We start from the raw sequence: 16,127 nt of genomic DNA on the forward strand, positions 1-16,127 counted from the left end.
AAGACCAATGTTAACATTAAACCATTCTGATAAATGGCCGTTTAATCGTACTGAACATAATACATTTGAATAAATAGACTGTATAGCAGCACAAAAATTTTCAGCCGCACCCATTACATTCAACTTGGACCATAGTATATTTCTATTGATGGTATCATATGCCTTTTTAAAATCAATAAACGCACAAAAAGTAGATTTACGAAGCTTCTTTCTGACTTCAATTGTGTTTGTAAGAGAAGACAATTGGTCTATAGTGCTTCGATTTTGACGGAAACCATTTTGTTCGTCGACTAATATGTTATTGTCATCTATCCTTTCCGTAAGCCTTTCGTTTAAAATATTACAATAAAGCTTATTGGAAACACAAGCTAATGCAATTCCTCTGTAAGACAAGGGGTCGCGCGGATCTGTCATGTTTGCTTTAGGTATAGGATCGATAATAATTTTGTTCCATAATTCTGTCGTTTTTTGGAACCTAAAGCAAAAATCAAATAAATGGTTCCGTCAATAAAAAGTCATTAAAAGTATTTTTCGTATATGCATGATTTTGCGTTTCAGAAACCTTGGTTGAAATCTTTTGATTTAACAAATTACTATATTCCGACTTCCATTTATCTAAAACATCTGTCAGTGTTGAATTAACATTCCCATCTTGGTCTATGACCTCCATGGGAATTACTGACTTCCGGTTTTCCGCTACCCCAATTTTACCATTTTTTTTCCCAGAACTGCTGTTGTTTTCTTTTTGATTCCAACAACAGGTCCTGCTACATACTAAACCAATACTTTCGCTTACATTTTTTAACCTCCCTGTCAAAATATTTTCTCTTCTGTACATTAACCGACTTCAATTCAGAAGCACGTGAACTATTATTAAATTAATTCCACGTTTTTTCGGCCTTGCACATATCAACCCATAATTTGTTTAAATCATCATTCCACCAAGGTTTTTTGATTTTATGTTTCTTGTTTGTACGACTACTACCACCTATACATACAGTGTTACATGTTAGTTTGTCATTCATTTCACCTTCTACAGTTTTACAAAACGATGAAAATATATCATTTACACAACTTTGTTCTTGTTTAATCATATCAAACTTTTCTATAAAAGATTTAATTTCTAAATATATATAATCGGTATTCATAAAATCCGTTGGTATGTTTTTACAATCATATTTATTAAAACTAGACAGTTCTAATTCTTCTTTTTTTAGCAATTCTACTAAAATAAATGAGCCCAGATCAAAATTCAATTTAATCAATGAATGATCAGAAATCAACTTTAAATCCACACCTGATAAATCATAGCCCGCCAAGGTCACCAGGTCATTGGCTCTTGTCATCGCAAAATTGCTAAATAAATGTAAATAATCATATGGTACAATACAATAGTCTACCACTGAACAGCCTTTTGTTGATACAAATGTATAATCATTGTTAACAAAGTTTCTACCGTTAAGTATACAACAGTTCACGCTAATTAAAAAATCAATAAATGTGTAACTATAAGAATTACATTTTTATCAAACTCAACTACATCTCTTGGACATAGATCATCAACACCAACAATATAATCGTTTTCATCTCCACATCTACTATTAAAATCTCCACAAATGAAAAAGGGACCAAAACTTTGATGCTCATACACCTGTGTAATTAGTGTGTCAAAAATACATCTTTATCAACCTGCCGGGTTGAGTTTTCCGGAGGCAAATATGGTACACATACATTAAATCTAAAGTCTGAATTTTTATGTTTGAAAAAGACCCACAAAATGCCCTCAAAAGATTTTTTAACAAGAAGTCCTACCCCACCAAAACCAGTCTTGGCTTTTTTATGTAGATGTTTTCTATTTTGACCAATCCAGTTATAACTATTTACATGTAAAACGTCATCATACTTTAAATGTGTTTCACACACACACCTACAATATCAACATGTTTATACAATCAGTTCTAAGTTTATTATTTTCAGAAAAAGTGTTTATAATACTTATTACTAGTTATAGTAATGTTATGTACATATTAATATAGTTTCACGGTAAAATTCACAAAATTATCATAAAAAAGTTAAAACATGTTTATGCATTTAAAAGCAATTATACTTGAAGAAAAAATAAAAGTCTGAAATGAATGTTGTTAAAAAAGTATGGAAATAAATAAAAAAGAATAAAATATATATTTTAAGTTTAAAAAAAATTTATCTAAAAATTAACAATTTGCATATTTGATTATCTTAAAAGGGGCACTAGCTGTCAAATTCGTTGTCACCGATTTGACTCGAATTCTCATATTTGATTTATAATAATGTAAAACATTTATCCAAACTACCAAAAGTCTAAAATAAACAGTTTACAGAGCATGGGGGTAGATAATATGTAGATTCGTTTCGTGTGTATTTTAGTCCAGACGCCATCTAATTAACTATCGATTTGACCTCAGATGAACATATAAGCGATGTAAACATGAATAAAGATATGAATACATTAAACCAACACGTGCAATTGGATTTTTTTTAAGGTCTGTTTGAGTTTATTTTATAGATTAAAAATATATGTTTCTCATTGTTTTTTACCGTATAAGAATGATTTTATATGGATCGAATCAGTAATCAAATAATTTACCGTAGTTTCACTTTCATTGTTGACATTCTTTTTCTTTAAATAACCAGTACACGTACAATGCATGCGTTGTCAATCTCTAGCAAGGGGTTAAATTGAAGTTCACATGAATACGAATTTAATGAGGTCGACTTATTCACTTGCAAGTGAATGAGTAATTATCAATGTTTTTTCGCTTAATTTGACAAATTGAACCATTTTGGCTGCTAAAAGCGAATTATTATTTCAATATTTCACTTTCATTATTGATTGAACAAAAAAAATCTGACTTTAGTGTTTTATATATCTTGTAGCTAGTGCCCTTTTAATCTTTTTTATCGTAATATATTACCAAACAAGAATGTGTCCTCAGTACACGAATGCCCCACTCGCACTATCATTTTCTATGTTCAGTGGACCGTGAAATTGGGGTAAAATCTCTAATTTGGCATTAAAATTAGAAAGATCATATCATAGGGAACAAGTGTACCAAGGACTTCAACTTCATCAAAAACTACCTCGACCAAAAACTTTAACCTGAAGCGGGACAGACGGACGAACGAACGAACGGACGAACGAACGGACGGACGAACGAACGGACGCACAGACCAGAAAACATAATGCCCCTCTACTATCGTAGGTGGGGCATAAAAACTACAATAATCGATATGAAAATAAGAAGGTGTTGTATTATTGTCAATGAGACAACTCCCCTCCAGAGACCATTTTATTCATATTCTATGTATATGAACCTCATTTTCGCTAAAAGGGTATGATGTTGAAAATTATTAGTTAGAACAGTGCAGACATCGGCATATTCCAATCTTTTAATAAAGAGTTTATTTTGTTTAATGTAAAATAGGTTACAGCTGCACAATATAAAGTAACTCTCGTTTACCACAATGCAAATAAACTTTAAAAATTAAAGCTGGTAAATACAAAATATATCCATATAATTAAAAAAAATGTTTACATGAAATTTTTATCGATTAGATAACAAGTAAGTACTTAATTTGTTACTTTCATAATCTGTGTGAGTCACTGTGAAGTTAATAATTTAAATTGGATATCTCTATTGTCAGAATATGGGAAAAACCTAGAAACGATTTAAAGAATCATTTAGCGAAATGAAAATGAGGTTCATATACATAGACTATATACTACAAGTTTAAAGATTTGTGCCATGATAGAAATGAAATTTTATAAGAAAAAAAAAAAAAGATATTGCATCGTATTGAAAATATAATATTTGTCAATCAATACAATGTACCCTGTTTTGTTTACTGATTGTTTATTTCTTATGATTCACGTATTTTTAATATCTTATTTATACGATATAGATCACAAAAATAATAAAAGTAAGTATTATAGAAGCTCATGTTTCGAGTGAATTGTTTTAATTATTTGGGTTTGTTTGAGAAAATTTTAGATAACACTCCTTAACAGATTTCATGAAGTGACATTCTAAAACGTAATTGAAATCAGCAGTGTTTGAAAAAAGCCATTTAAGAATGCACTTTTTTTGTAAACTAATTGTAAAAGTACATTATTATTCTAAAAAATTGCACACGGTCTACGCTTTTACAACACTATGAAATTACTTAAAAGAAGCATTCAATACTTATAATTACATTTTTTCGCTGTGCTAATGCAAAATCGATTTTTTATCATTTATTTCATAAAATAACCTGCACTATTTTGTGATGCTGTGAACGAGGTTTTGGGTGTGTTCTGGTGGTTATGACAACTGAATGCAGTGATGATGTTCTTGTTTGTATGTTTGCTGATGTTCTGCTGCTTGCGAGACTGTAATGAAAACAAGCTTTTAAGAATACAACTTTATTCAGTGCTGGTCGGAATGAAACTGCATAAACAATACATAATAATTGACATATAAACATACATAACATCATATATAAACATCTTGTCTTTAATTAACCAATCATCAGTTACCCCACTGTAAAATAATAAAAACACCCCAAAACATGTTCACTTTAACCAAGAAGGGGAAAAACTAGCTCACATAATCTACTATTAGAATAATGATGCCTGAATGTTATGGAGTGCTTAGATAAAACATATGTTGCAATGTCTCTTTTCAAAACAATTAACCAGACTTTAAAACACACAATAAATTGTAATAAAATGCATAGGGCATACTATTCAATGACATTGCCTTGTAAGCAATTAGAATAAAAGGAACTTGCTATATTTTGCTTTGTTTTTGTCGCGAAGAATGCGGTTTCCAATAATGGGAGATAATTCAATATGCTACAACTAAAGACCAAAAAGGTAAACATACACTATGACGTGCCATGATTCAATTAACTGAGTATAATTATGAAATTAATACAGACTAAGAAAATAGTCTTGATATGTGTCGCACAGACATTACAAAAGAAAGCGTAATATATCAAAATAACGTATTTACATTGGACATAAATTTTGATGCGTAATACTTCTACTGAATGAGTAAATTTAAACTCTTTTCTCAACAGTGTCTATTAATTTCTCAAAATTAATAACATCTATGAAAACAATAAACATATTTACAAAATCAAACTAGACTGACTCGACTCTTTTGAGAGTGACTATTTACTTTGCGCATCATGGACGCTTAAGAAAGTAAACTCTTTGACGATCAAAGCTAATACATAAAAATATTAAAACTTTGGACAATGCCTATTTGACATGCATACAAAACATTTCGACTTCATACTTAAGACCTTTTTGATTTAGAGTACAAAAATATATAGTCTGACAATGACTCAGCATTTAAGTATAAAAATGTAAAAACATGTAAACTGGCTTAAGAATGATGAGAATTCATCCGAGACCGAAACCAGAAAAGACATTTAAACACTTCAACGAATGGACACCAAGACTTTGTAACTTGACCAAACATTTGAATAAAACAAAGGCTTAATTCTTTATAAAAATGCTTAATTAATGATTTTGAATCTAAGTAACTTTGTATTTGAATGAACTAAAATATCATATGAAAAATACTAAAAATTATTGAACACTCACCTGTAATGAAAACAAGCTTTTAAGAATACAACTTTATTCAGTGCTGGTCGGAATGAAACTGACCAACACTGACGCTTGTTAACAAAGTTTCCTGCTTAGTTTTCAGGTGAGGTTCGATAAGGTTTACTTTGAAAGCTAACAAAAGGTTTAATTAGAAAATATCCTTTGACTGGCCCCTGTCATATAGGGGGACGCTAACAAAAATCTCACCTTAACTTTTCTTGACATAAAACGGATTATTGGGATTCGTAAATAAATAAATGACCCAAGATTACGTAATATCAGTTTGTCCAGATAAAACTTATTTATATCTATTGTCCTGTGTCTTTAGATAATTTGCCAAAGATTATAAATGTAAATTTCCGTGGCTATGAGTATTAAGTAATGAGATAATATAATTTACTTTAAATTATACTAATTCATAAGTATTGTATAAAAGATTTTCATACTAAAAAGTTCATATATAAAACATAATAATATGAAACAAATAATACAAATTATTAAAGTTTGAATGCAGCTGTTGAGGCATGAAGTTGCACCTAAATTTTCACTGTCACATATATCCCACCCGGTCGAAAATTTCTTCGACCCCGAAGAAAAACAAAATTGTAGATAAATCCAAAAGTAAAAATAAATATTTCCCCTTTTTGTAAGAAAGACATTTTGCCCAAGTTATTTTGAGAGTTTATCATAAGTCATGAAAATACAAAAAGGCATTGTTCTGTTGCATACAAGATTACATAATTTTTTTTTATTTCAATATCATAAAATGGTTGTGGTGTGTGAGTAAGATATGGCAGAAGAATGGTGTATTTAATATTTTTCGTATTTTTCTCGCAGTGTATGGGTTGATTGAAATGTATTGAGGTAGTGGAATTTCGTGTTTTGTATTAGTCCCACGAATACAAAAATCATGCCAGTCTGCATGTAACCTTGTAATGAAAAATCCAGAAATTCTCATATTGGTAATTGTATCTGGTACCTTTATGTCCCAATCTGTAGGACAAAGTGATAACTTGACTAATGGTATGGTGATGCACGATAATCCATTTGTGATTTCAAGGACGACTTGAGTATGATTGTTATTTGTAGATCTTTTGTAAAAATAGAATGTAAAACTTGTCAATGTAAGTGTAGTTATTATGGATAATATAACAAAAGGCCATGGATTGCACTGAGTGTTAAAAATGTTTTCAATGGCACTTGGAGTTGTAGTTTTTGAAATTTGTTTGAAAATAAATGATGGAATTGTTGAAGCGATTGATGTACTTTGTGCCTGTGGAATCTTTGGTAAAAGAAGTACTGTGGCTGTGAGTAAGCGAACTTTGTTGACAAGTGTGAAGCATACAATTGCTAAAATGGATGACAGGCCTAATGCTGCAATAGCAAGAATTGTACTGAGATCAAGCCATGAATTGTATACTGTAATTTTGCCATCAAGAAGCTGTTCAGACAGTGATATGAATACTGTACGTTCTTTTTGTGTTGCCTTTGCAATTCTTTTTAAACTAAGATGTAAAATTTTATCCTGTGCCAAAATGTTCGAAAACATGTGAATGAAACAAAAGTTGCAGCCTTTTACAATGCTGTGTTTGTTCTGACACTCAAATGCGAGTGTGTTTGTTTTATAAACTAAAAGTGTGTTGTCAAAAATTTGTTCTATTGAAGGTTGTATTGCGTTTAACAGAAATCTAAAATCGAATTGTTTGTGAATATCGGATTTTGAGTTGAAATATAATGACCATATACAATTAGTTTTGACAGCTGACACTAGAGGCAAACTATGAGAACAATATAATGTGTTTGTTCCAGAACAAGATCTCAACTTATCAAAAGATAGTGATGCATAATATTGATTATTATGTGTAACAACAAGATATTCTGGCAAATCTAATACCTGAGTTGCATGGGTACTTGTAACATTTACAGGAAATGGATATGAAGTTATCTTGTATAGTACAGTGGAAAAGCAAAAGTAGATATAGGAAACTTTAAGGTTACATATAAAGTGGAATGTTTTCTGGCAAACAACATGTTACATTCTGAGTAATAATATGCAGGATCTGAGTTTAGTAGATAAAAACCTTTAAACTTGTCACTAAGAATAAGTTTAATGTGGTTGATTGCATCATTTAGTATTTTGGGTGAAATAAGAAAGGGGGATAATTTTCCTTTCACCATTTCATGAATTCCAATGTTCAATTCCTCTAAATATTTTGTAATTACAGAACTATCATTCATTTGATCAATACACAGGTTGGATAACTTAAGACTAACGTCTTCAAAGTGAGCAACAAATTTTGCAGTTTCGAAAGTTACATTTTGGATACCACGCATCATGTTACTGAAACGACTGCCAGTATTTGTCATGAATGATGATAACTCTTCATCATGGTGTGACATAACTTTTGCGAACTTATTGTTTCTTTCAGCCAATATATTGATATGTCTTGCTAGCTTTTGGGCATCTTTTACTGTAGCGGTTCCGAATAAAGAACGAGAAATAGATCCTATAAATCAAAAAGCCCTCTTTTACTTCTACTCTGGGAACGGGTATCTAAGTTAAAATCTGCTTTCTTAACTAATCTATGAATAACATCTATAGTGTTATTAATATTTGCTGTCACTCCTGTTCGGACAGCTGATAGCTGTGAAATAACTTGATTGAGAATATGACAATTCTGGTGCACTATATCACATCTTGGGAACTGGACTGACGATATCTTGTGTGGAAGAGGTATCTAAAAAGTGTGAAGCCAGTTTTCACTAAAGAAAACAATGTTTGCTTCCTTAGCAAAAGTTACTCCATAGTTGATGAGGTGCATCTGTACTTCTCCATCTGCATTTACGGCATATATGCCAACCAAAAGAATCCAGGAAAAACTGTGGCATAACTCAAAGCACCTAAAGAAAACAAAGAAAGAACATAAAGAGATGTGTAGTGTGAGTCGGTTAAGGGAGAGCTCTTCCCTCGTAGCACTATTTACATGAGAAACCTCATAATTTTGACAAACACCACACAGAAACAAAAGATTGAAGAATATCTAGAGTAGATGAGTCTAAATTATGCCAAGTCCATGTGTAGATAATTAGGGTACATTAGAGAAATACAATTTTACTATGGAGTATTATCATAATTTATATGAATTTATCATAAGCATGCATTATGAAAAATAAGACCGAATTGAAAGAACTGAACAATTTTGTCTATAATGAACTCAATGAATGAGTTGATTTTACCTAGAAGTCTGACTTTGACATGACCTTTTAAACTGTTGGGTCCTGTAGACCAGCGTCCCTAATGGGCCTTTTTCTTCTTTTACCTCCTTGAGTTTTGGTCGCCAGGAATTGACGAACTAATTGAATGGGAAGATTCTGTTCTGGTTCCCAAGTCTTTTCCTTGAAACCAACCCACTTGACTAAGAACTTAGGTTCACCCTTGTACTTTCTACGTTGTAGAAGTTTTTCAATGTCATAAAATTGTTTTGAATTATCTTCAACTGGTTCATCACTATCTTGTATATTGGTTTGACTATTTTGACTAGCATCTGGATTTGGCTCTTGTTGTTGAAAATTTGGTTGTTCTGTCCTTCGGGGGTCAGGGCGGGGTTCATCTGGGGGAGGAGCGTTTTGATCTGGGCGATGATCTGGGGGAATGTATTTCTTCAATCTGTTTGAATTGATCATGCTTTTTAAAAGCTTATTGTCTTCACAACGACGCAACTTGAATGTGTGGTTAGGTCCTTTTGCAACAATGTAGAATGGACCATTGTTTTTCCTATGCAGTATTCTTGTCATAATGTGACTTTTGCCTCTCCTGTGAGTATTGAAGGTTGTCAGTTGCACATCTTTTGGCTGTGGACGGTAAGAACTTGTGAAATAGTGTTTCACATTGTAAATTTGTGTAACTGCTGCCACAAGTTTACTCATGAACCCTTGGCCACGATCTGAGACCAAGCTAGAACAACTTCCATAACGAGAGAAGATTTCTTTGTGAAGAACCTCTGCAATTTCTGCAGCAGTTTCTGACCTAACTGGAAAAGCCTCTGTCCATTTACTAAAAGCACAAACCACAATAAGGATATATTTATGACCCAATTTTGTCTCTTTGAACGGACCAATTAGATCAATATGCCATCGTGAGAAAGTGTCCAGAATAGGCATGGGAGTTAAAGGAACTCTTTTAGCATGAGCATGTGGCTTTGCTCTCTGACAAGAATCACAACCACGAATGAAATCTGCAACTGCTTGATACATTCCAGGAAAAAAGTACTGTCATATAGGGGGACGCTAACAAAAATCTCACCTTAACTTTTCTTGACATAAAACGGATTATTGGGATTCGTAAATAAGTAAATGACCCAAGATTACGTAATATCACTTTGTCCAGATAAAACTTATTTATATCTATTGTCCTGTGTCTTTAGATAATTTACTAAAGATTATAAATGTTAATTTCCGTGGCTATGAGTATTAAGTAATGAGATAATATAATTTACTTTAAATTATACTTATTCATAAATATTGTATAAAAGATTTTCATACTAAAAAGTTCATATATAAAACATAATAATTTGAAACAAATAATACAAATTTCTTTAAATTATTAAAGTTTGAATGCAGCTGTTGAGGCATGAAGTTGCACCTAAATTTTCACTGTCACAATAGCATGTGCCATCGTGAATGTTAAACTTCATGGGGATATGAAGATGAATTTTAGTATGACGCACAAGCGTTGTTATCCAATCAAAATAACGACTTCTTCTGAAACATAAATTTTTTGTACATGTAATTTAATATTAAGTTTTACAATTGTTAGACCATGTCGTCATAACATTGGGAGACAGGTTTATAATCGTCAGACCATGTGGTCATACCATAGGAAGACATGTTTATTATCGTCAGACCATGTGGTTATAAAAATGCGTAAAACTTGTGAAATATTCAGCATTACTTAATTTTTATTGGATTTAAATGTGTGATTAGTAATGCCAAAAAAGACTGACAAAAAAATCAAAAAGGACAAACAGGACAAAAAACGAAAGAGGGAAAAGGCTAAAAGAAATAATTCATCTGAAGGCTCGACAAGTGATAGTTCTTTGTTTACAAAAGGAAAGAAGAAAAGGTGTTCAGGTGACATAAAGGGTGACGAAAACAAGGTATTTTTAACAGATACACTAAGCGAGGCCTTCTCGTGTCTTTACAACAACTCACCTACTATTGATTACGATCAAAATACAAACATGAACAATTCAATCAATCAGGGATTTAGTCACTACACACCCATTCAATCAAGTACTCCAAATTTCCAGTACCATGGCCAGTCCTATCAGTTTCAACAATACCCTAGTCCACCACCGCCACCCCCACCATTGCGGCCTCATCTAGCAACAAACGGAATTGAGATGATACTAAATGAATTATGTAAAAAAGTTGATTCGATGGAAACAAAACTTAACAAGTTAGACTCTATTGAAGAGCGATTAAACAAATACGAATCGAAATTAAGTGCAGTTGATGTTGATATGAAATCCTGCAAAGACAGAATAAGCACGCTTGAACATAGTGCCCAATTTATGTCCGATATAAAGGATGAACACCAAGCTATCAAAAAGAAACTTGAAGAAGTGTCTGAAAGCATAGAAACCTCAAAAACAGTAAACTTAAATGTGAAAAATAGACTTGTCGACGTTGAAAAACAAAACTTTAGCAATAATCTTCTGTTCTTTGCTATCGATGAACAAATTGAAGTTACTGAAATGTATACCGGAATAAACGGGGCACAGGGTGATCCCGAGGAGGCGAATACGGCGGAAAAAAAGTACCGGAAAATTGCATTAACATTATTACAGATTTTCTCGAACAAAGGTTGAACATTAAAGACGCTAAAACGCGCATAAAACTCGAAAAAGCCTATAGACTTGGTAGGATGAAGACGAATGCCGAAAAACCGAGACCAATAGTGGTAAAATTCGCTGAATTCGGTGATCGAGAAATGGTACGAAAAGCTTCGGGTCGCTTAAGACTAACAAGTTTTTGGAATTAGTCCTCAGTTCCCGACAGAGGTGTTACTAAAACGAAAAAAAATAATACCGGTTATGAAGGAAAAACGTAAAGAAAATAAAGAGGCATATTTAGTAGGAGATAAATTGTTCGTTGAAGGAAAGTTGTGGCAGGAATAGGAGTTTGCGGAGAATGGCTGTACTACTGTTGAGAGTGATAAGTGTAATAACTGTTCATTAAATGTGTGCTCATGGAATATCTCTAAAGGTCTGTTGCGGAAACTAAAAGACAAAGAATTCTTAATGGAAATAACAAATTGTGATATCGTATGCTTAAATGAGTGCTGGGTCAAATGCCCGACGGAATTCGAATTAAGTGGTTATGATGAAAAGTTTGTTTATAGGGAAAAGTGCAACGGAGGAGGAGTAATTGTTTTCTATAGAAAATGGTTAAATCCGTATATTGAAGTTTTGAATTGTTGTGCTAATAATATGAAATGGTTAAAAATAAGCAACGTTATTATGTTTGATAGTAAAGATTTGTATCTGTGTGCTATATATATGCCCCTGATAATAATGTGTTTCACCGAAAGTATGACTTAGATGTCTTTGACGTTTTGCAGGAACAAATAGAACATTATAGTGTATTAAGTAACATTACAGTGATTGGTGATCTCAACGGAAGAATAGGTTTAGAAAATGACTTCATAATGCAAGACAATTTAAATGTATTTAATTGCAATGAAACTGATTTACTTAATTATGAACCTGATCTACCATGTAAAAGAACAACAGAGGACATAAAGCCGGCTAATTCGTTTGGTCGTAAAATTTGAATTTATGTAAATCTTCTGGTATAAGAGTATGTAATGGTCGTTTTGGGAAAAAAAGTGAAACTTTTACATTTCAAAATAAGAATGGATGTAGCATAATTGATTATTTACTTTTATCTTGTGATTCATTTTCTATTGGTTAATGATTTTGTCATTGGTGATTTTACTACTTTTTCATGTCATGCACCGTTAAAAGTTGTATTTAAACTTAAAGGATTAACTTTAAATGAAATATGTACTTGTAAAACTGTAAAATATGATTGTTATAAATGGAATGAAGGGTTTAAAGATGACGTTAAAAGGGACCTTGCGGCAAATTCCGATAAAGTTAATGAACTGATGAATAGTTTATCCGACGAGCCAAGGAATATCGACGAAATTGTGAACAATATTAATTCGTGTCCCTCCGATATTGTCAATAAATATACAAAAACAGAAGTGACTAAAGTTTTAAAATGTGATTATTGTAACAGCTCAAAGCGAACTTATAAACCTACACATATAAGGCAAGATAAACCGTGGATAAACGATGACTGCAAACAATTGTATATAGAATATAGAAGCTCGTTGAAACAATTTAACCAAAATAAGTGTGAAGAAAACAGACTAATTTTAAATCTTGCTAAACAAAGATTTAAACGAACTGAGAATAGTTTAAAAAGCCGATATAAAAAAAACCAGAGGGGAAACATGTTGAGTTCTATGAGAAAAACAAATCAAAGTACTTTTATCGAAAATTCAGGAAACGAAAAAGGCCATACAAAGCAACATAAAATTAAACGATTTTGTTACGCATTTTAAAAACTTAGTTTCAAAAAAAGAATTTGACGACGGACCAGAAGTAGAAGTCAACAATGAAGTCATTTATGAAGAATTGGACCGACCTTTTACGGAGCAAGAAATTGATGTTTGTGTTAAAAGATTGAAAACTGAAAAAGCAACAGGCTACGACAATCTATTAAATGAATTTTTGAAGGAGTGTAAATTAGCCCTACTGCCACTGTTATGTAAACTTTTTAACGTAATACTTATTACCGGTTGGTTTCCTGAAATATGGGTCAAGAGTGTTTTTGTTCCGCTATTTAAAAAAGACCAAGTTGATGATACAGGAAATTACAGAGGAATTTCGATTGTGTCTCATGTTGGGAAATTGTTTACTTCTGTCATTAATACAAGACTATTAAAGTGGTGCAAAGAATACAGTATATTGACTGACGCGCAGTTTGGATTTGTCCCCGGATATGGTACACAACACACGACGCAATTTTTGCCCTTCATTCTATTGTATCAAAAAGTTTACGTAAAGGAAAACGTCTCTATTGTTGTTTTATAGATTTTGTCAAAGCTTTCGACAGTGTGTCACATTATGTTTTATGGCAAAAAATGTTAAAATGCGGTATTAGTGGAAATTTACTGAATCTTATTAAATCAATGTATTCTAAGTTAAAAACTTGTGTTAAATTAGATGGTGAATTTTCAGATTTCTTTCATTGTAATGTTGGCCTAATGCAAGTTGAATCATTATCACCATTTTTATATGCAATTTATGTAAATGACATAGAAATTGAGTTAATTAAACAAGGAATAGAACCATATGAAGTAAAATTGTTAAATCTTTATCTTTTTATGTATGCTGATGATACAGTTCTCTTCAGCGAAAGTATTTCTGAATTACAAAAAATGATAGTCACTGTATATGATAGTTCATACAAGAATGGTCTTGACATTAATCTAAGAAAATCCAAAATAGTTGTTTTTCGTAACAAAGGTGTACTGAAAGAGAACGAAAAATGGTATTTGAATGGTAAAATGATAGAAATGTGTGATCAGTTTGTATATCTTGGTTTGTTATTAAACTATAACAGTACTTTTACTGTAACACAGAAAACACTATCTGAGCAGGGTAGAAAGGCTACATTTTGTTTATTGATTAAGATTTATGATTGTTATAACACTGAGACTTTGATATCCTTATTTGATACATATGTAACAAGTATTGTGAATTATGGTTGTGAAATATGGGGTTTCCATAAGGGAGCTGATATAGAAACGCTTCATTTGTACTATTTAAAAAGAATTTTGAAAGTGAGAAAAACGACTGTAAACCATATGGTCTATTTTGAACTTGGGCGTTTACCATTGTATGTAAATAGATATGTAAGAATGGTACGTTACTGGTTGAAGTTATTAGAATCTAATAATTGTATATTGAATAGTATTTATGAAGACATGTACGAATCTAGTTTTGTTAAACCGAATAATAAACTCAATTGGAGTTGTAAAATTAGAGACATACTAAACAGGTATGGATTTAATGATATATGGTTAGCACAAAGTGTTGGAAATAGTCAATTATTTTTGCATGAATTTAAAAAGAGAATTGTTGATAATTATATAGCTGAAGGCTTGTCATTTTTTGAAAATACTTCAAAATGTAATTTATATCATTATATACATGATGGACATACTTTGCAATTTTATTTGAATCGACCATTGAACAGTTTATACCAGTCATATGTAACTAAATATAGAATTAATTCACATTCACTGAATGTAGAAACTGGACGATACTTTAATATTTCCAGAAATGAGCGTGTTTGTAATATGTGTAATAAGAAAGTGATCGAAGACGAATATCATTTTATATTAAAGTGTGATAAATATGTAAATGTCAGAAGTAAATATATTAAGATATATTATTATAGAAACCCATCTACCTTCAAATTAGTTCAATTACTATCTGTAAGACATATTAAAGAATTAAATAATCTGGGTAAATACCTGTATGAGGCAGAGAAAATTCGTAACACTTAATTTTTTTGTTAAATGTACTTTTATTACCAATGTAAATTGTATGCCAAACTCCGCTATATATTAATGCTGTATATGTATATGTAAATTGTATAATTTGTATATGTATTTAATCCTATGAGCTGTATATTTGCTTACGGAATAAAGAATTATACCATAGGAAGACAGGTTTATTATCGTCAGACCATCGGGAAACATATTCATAATAGTCAGACCATCAAAAGACATCTACTCATTTTTGCTGCATAAATGAGTCTATCATACTTGCAGATTGTATTGCAAGTATGTAGTTTTTCGAGTTTAGATATATACATTTTGTAGGTGACTGATTAGTTCTAGTACAACCAGGCATGGGTTTATAAGAAACACTACATTTCATAGTTAAAATAATCAACAGTAGGTAGATTGGGTTATTTTTTTGTGTGTTTTGTATAAAATGTTTTTAATTTTTTTATAACTTGATGTGATTTAGTTTAATATCGCCAAGTTAACACTTTAATTACTGAGTTTATTCTTCAGATGTTTTTAAGATTTTTAATACACAGTAGATGCTCACAGGTGTTTCTAGTTCCAATATAAAAAGAATATGTGAGAAATATTGCCAATAAGTCTAATTTACCAGAATCCAAACAATAAACATGTAACCAATTATAGTTCACCGTACGACATTCAAAAACGAACGAAACCCATACTGTAAAACACACTTTCAAAGGATTAAAACGATTCAAATGAGAAAAATTAACGTCCTCTTATGTAAAAACAATAGAAGATACATAAATATGAGAGCACAACATACGGCAACCACTTAATTACATATTTCTGACAATGGATAGGCATGCATTGAATATG

The 16,127-nt window shown here is 31.5% G+C and overlaps 1 protein-coding gene and 1 pseudogene across 1 annotated transcript in view; one reads left to right on the forward strand and one right to left on the reverse strand.

Moving 5' to 3' along the window:
• The window catches only part of LOC143065322 (putative transporter HI_0519), a 49,894-nt gene that overhangs the window by 12,577 nt on the left and 21,190 nt on the right, over window positions 1-16,127 (forward strand). The gene's annotated exons all lie outside the window — the stretch shown is intronic.
• On the reverse strand, window positions 6,384-7,969 carry LOC143061959 (uncharacterized; annotated as a pseudogene).

Source organism: Mytilus galloprovincialis, chromosome 2 (assembly GCF_965363235.1).
Source record: "Mytilus galloprovincialis chromosome 2, xbMytGall1.hap1.1, whole genome shotgun sequence".
In the NCBI taxonomy this organism is placed as follows: Eukaryota; Metazoa; Mollusca; class Bivalvia; order Mytilida; family Mytilidae; genus Mytilus; species Mytilus galloprovincialis.